Raw genomic sequence first — 5,361 nt, forward strand, 5'->3', positions numbered from 1 at the left:
ATGGGTATTAAAGAGGGCACGTATTGAATGGAGCACTGGGTGTTATACGCAAATGATGAATCATGGAACACTACATCAAAGGCTAATGGTGTTATGTATGGTGGTTACCATAACATAATAAAATAAAATTTAAAAAAAGAAATAGTTAAAACTAGTTTCCCTACCATATTTATTTATAGACATTTTAATTACACTTCCTTAACTTACATCCAGGTATCCCGACTATTATTAAAACTAACCAGGAATTGGAAATAGCACGACTGTCTTTAATATGACGTGTTAGTTGAATCCATGTGTAGACGTCATTGTAGATGCCTTTATCTTAGCCAGGAAGCTGGCAAGTAATGAAGTTGGCTATAATGAAACATTTGGTTTAAGTGTATCTTGGCATTCAGACCATTTGCCTCCTGAAATAAAAGCTTTATGAGATTTGGTTGAATATAGCAGGATAATGGAGTGTGGTAGTTGCCACTGTGGTCATCCCAAATATTCTTCAAGTTGTTCAACTTTAATTTTTTTAAAGATTTTATTTATTTATCTGACAGAGAGACAGAAAGAGAGGGAACACAAGCAGGGGGAGTGGGAGAGGGAGAAGCAGGCTTCCCACCGAGCAGGGAGCCCGATGCGGGGCTTGATCCCAGGACCCTGGGATCACGACCTGAACCGAAGACAGACGCTTAACAACTGAGCCACCCGGGTGCCCCAAGTTGTCCAACTTTAAAGCAGAGAAAGCGAAGAGCAGAGCCCAAAGCCTAGCACTCAGTAAAAATACTGTGTGTGTGTGTGTGTGTGTGTGTGTGTGTTACCACAAATCATCAAATGGCTCAAAATAAAATATTTTTTTTTCTGTTTAGAATGCAAAAGCTAAATGTTTTTTGTCAAGCTAAAGTTATTATTAGCAATGGCAGCGAACCTGGCGGGGGCGGGGTGGGTGAGTGAAAAATAAATTTGCTTCCTTTGCTGTGCATTCATTCCTCACACCACAAACAAATAAAAGAGCTTACAAACTGTCCTTTAAGATCTGTCCGTACAGGGATGGTCCAGCAGCAGAAAGATCACCCCAGTCTCATTCATTCAGACCGTATTTTTTCAATTGTAGCGGTTAAAAGGAAATCGTTAATCTGGAGTTTGGGGATGATCAGAGAGCAGCAGTTTCATGGCTAAGGATTCAAAACCATCATAGTCCAAGGGCGCCTGGGTGGCTCAGTCATTAAGTGTCTGCCATCGGCTCAGGTCATGATCCCAGGGTTCTGGAATTGAGCCCCGTGGCGGGCTCCCTGCTCAGTGGGAGGCCTGCTTCTCCCTCTCCCACTCCCCCTGCTTGTGTTCCCTCTCTCGCAGTGTTTCTCTCTGTCAAATAAATAAATAAAATCAAAAAAAAAAAAAGAATGTTGTCTTAGAGTTTGGTCACGTGGCTTGAAATTCCAGGAAGCCACTTGCCAACTACTAGTCTTTGGGCATAACATCTCTACAAAACAACTCACGTGTCAACATCCCCTTACCTGCAATTCCAAAATTCAAAAACTCTGACAACTGACAATTTTGGAGGTTTTGTGTAAGCCTACTTGGTGGCAAAATTTAATCTGATTACCATGAAGATACGTAGAATCTCTATTAATTCCAATTACTATACATATCCAGATGTTCTACTGAAGATATTTTAGTATTTTATCCTTATGTTTGATTAGACATAATACTGTAGATAATCCTGGAATTATGACAAAAATATAGTAGAAGGATCATACCACCTCTATGAAATATTTTGCATACTGAAGCACATCTGGCTCAAGATGTCTGCCTAAGAGATTGAAAAACTCTTATCCTAATTATAAAATTGGGAGAAAATAGTATTCATTACATAGAATTTTTATGATATTGAAAATAATGTAGAATAGTTACTGACCTCAATGTCCATCTCTTAACAATCACTCGGTCCATGTTAGCCATTATTAATATGCTCCCAAGGTAAAAACCACAACTGATTTGAGAAGAACTGGTGGGAGATAGTCTAAGTAACTTGAAATTTTTAGCTGTCCCACATCATTGCTTTCCTTCTACTTCTTTAGGATATAATTGGCCCATATCTATAAAGAAAATCATCTACAATGAGAAAATGAGGCTGAGCTGAGATAGTATTTTCCATAGCATAAAGCTCCATGACACAGTGATATAACATCTCCAGAGTTCTAACGGATGGAAAGTAGAAGCCAATAATTTTATACCCAGGGAATAGTTGTTTAAGTAAAAGCAACAGACAGGCATCTCAAAATAAGGCAAAAATCCCAGAATTGCAAGACCAAGGATCCTTTTATTGTGGGGGAGGGGGCAAAATATAACTCATAAAGCACAAATCTTAAAATACAGAACTCAAATCACAAGTTTTAGAATAAAAGAATCTATGAAATGGTGGGAAATTGGAACGAATAGATGAGTCCAAAGAAATAATACAAAGTTGTGTCTATAAAAGATCAGGCTATGAGCACTAAATCTATTTGTAGCAGGCAGCCTGGAAGAGGTCCCCCAACAGTCCTTGCCTCCTGGTCTTCATTCCCTTGTGTAACTCCTTCCATTGATTGTGGGCTGGACTTGGTAACTTCTCCCTATGGAGTAGAGTATGGCAGACATCAGCTCCTAGATTTGCTTATAAAAGATAGTGGCTTTTGTCCTGGAGCCTCTCTCTCCCTCCCTTGTAGCTGTTAGGACATGAGCTGCACTAAGAGATGCCTGCAAGGAAAGGAGCTGAGTCCATGAGACCCTGAGGGCCTCAGTCAAAGACCTGTGAGGAGCCAAATCCTGCTTTGCGATGAGACTGCACCCATCAGCAGCTTGAATGCCACCTCATGAGAGAGCATAAGGGAGAGAGGCAGGATGTACTCAGCTAAGCAACACTTGGAATTCTGGCCTCCAGGAACGGAGATGGCAAATTTTTGCTGTGTTAAGTAACTAAGTTTTGGCATAATTTTTTTTTATCCAGTGCTAAAAATAAGGAAGCATGTAACTGTAGAGAGAAGGCTAAATGGCTTCCATTACAGAGCAGAATACAATTTTTATGAACACATATAGAATTAAAATGAATGGTGCAGGTGGAGGTAATAACAAGAAATAATATAGAATGAGTGGGGTGCAGGAAGAAGAAAATATGTGTTCTAATATTTTATGGATATTATAGTGGAGTAAAACTGCTACCTAGATTTCATAAGTTATGAAAGAGAAACATAAGGACATAATCTAAGCCAATAAGGTGCACTAGACAAAAATCAAATAATGTACAATTATGCACAAATAATACACAAAAACATGGATATTAATAATAATAATGAGAAAGATAAAGAGGGAGAAGTAGCTAGCACATGTAGCAATTATTATATTTCTGTCCCTCCTCCTAGCCATTTATATATATATTAACTCATTTAATCCTTACAACAGTCCTAGAAGATGCATGGTATTATCTCCAATTAATAGGTGAGAGGCAATTTTTTTAAATTCCTAAATAATGCAACCATGTGTGTGTGACTTTACTAAGTGTGACTTCGTAAAGTGCATGCTCACACATAAAAATAATATCCTCAAATGTTTGTTATTAGGTAAGAATAAAATAAATGAGTCTTCAAATCAATGTCAAAAAATGACAAAAAGAAAAGTATATGAAAGGAAGTTAGAATAAATTATTCATCTCCCCATGCTAAAATAAAAATTCAGTATCATGTATAATTACAATGCCCCCAATTCAGGCTTTTGTACGGGCTCCTTTCTCTGCCCGAAATCCTCTCCCCGGAAATCAGAGTCTTCATTGCATCTGAGTCACACCGTGTCAGATGTCCTTACCCCCTTATTGTCCTACACGTCACCTCTTCAAAGAGTCTTCTTCGAACACCAACATTAAAATGCCCTATATGCAGTCCTTCTCTCTTTACATTTTTGGTAACTGAGATACATTCATTATGTTTGTCATACCTTCGTATATTGGTCATTAACTCTCAGAAGATGCTAACTGTCCTCATTTAGTGACCTATGCATGCTCCCAGTTAGTCATTTTATTTCACATCACTTCAGTGTTTTTCATGCAATCCTCGATCTCAATCTATTTCTCTAAAGTCACTACATACAATCCTCTTGAAAAAACTATATAATGAATTACTTAGGTTTCACAATTATAACTATAGTTAGGATAATAATTCTATTTTCAGGAAAAGAATCTGATTACATTTTAAAACTTAATTCTAAATAAACACAAAATGTGCACTAAATGTTAAGCTCCATTTAGATAAAGAAGTTAGTCAGCCTATTTATTATGACCACCATTAGCTGTAGTAAGAATTGGGTCCACGTATTTAAAAATAGATACATCATCAGTTTTTTTTTTTTTGTTGATGATAAAAATTCTGTTGTCAGAAAGTCTGAGTCATAAATACAACAATTTTAGCACGTAATTATTTAAGGAAAAGTTTAGCACATAATTACTCAAGCAGTAGGGGAGAATAGGAGCTTTACAGATACAAATACATTGCAGACAAATAAATGGAAAATGAGACCATTAGATATTTTTCTCTAAAAACTGTTGTCTATTAAATAAAATTCTTACAGATAAATATTTTTGCAGTTATAAGAGAATTAGCCACGTGGGAAGTATCATGGTTGTTTGGATTGTAAGAGACAACATTCTGAGTAAAATTCAGGGGATGGGGAGAAAATTACTATATTCCCTATTTTGAGGCCCTCTTTTTACTTCAGGTATACCTGGATATATTCCCAAATATATCCATGAATATATCCCAATGAATATATTCATTTTCAGGTCTACATGGCATACATGACTTCTATTAGATTGTGTATGCGTGTGTGCATTTATGGTGATCTTCAAAAGACCATGGTGGCCAATTCTGGGAAATACTAATCGTCTTAGGGGACAAGTGTGCACCTTTGATGCAGGACCCGCGTGCTCAGGAGTGTGCTGGGGACTATGTCCTGTGTCTCTTGCAGCTCAGAGACTCCTGTGCAGTCTCAGCCTGAGCCTTGAACCATATGCCCCGGGTCGTCAGTCAGTCATTGGTGAAGGTGTTATTCTCTGCATGTCTACAATGTAAAGCAATGACAGCTCCCTTGCTTGGACTGGAGCTACTTGGAAGAAGAAGGTCACTGAACTGAACTTAAGATGAGCAATACGTAATGGGCCAGCAAGCTGTGTATCCTTCTTGGCTCTTACCTCCAGAAGGTAAGTGTACAGCAAGGTTCATTTAAATTAAGTAGAGAACTGCAGATAGATAAGATCTACAGGGGTAATAAAAAAAGGAACTGGTAATAACAACTAATAGCAACACTTCTAGAAATTCTATGGTGCCCCTAGAGGAAAGTTGACCCTGA

The sequence above is a fragment of the Callorhinus ursinus genome, unplaced genomic scaffold (genome assembly GCF_003265705.2).
Source record: "Callorhinus ursinus isolate GAN/ISIS: 27379988/994484 unplaced genomic scaffold, GSC_fseal_2.0 scaffold7, whole genome shotgun sequence".
Lineage (NCBI taxonomy): Eukaryota > Metazoa > Chordata > Mammalia > Carnivora > Otariidae > Callorhinus > Callorhinus ursinus.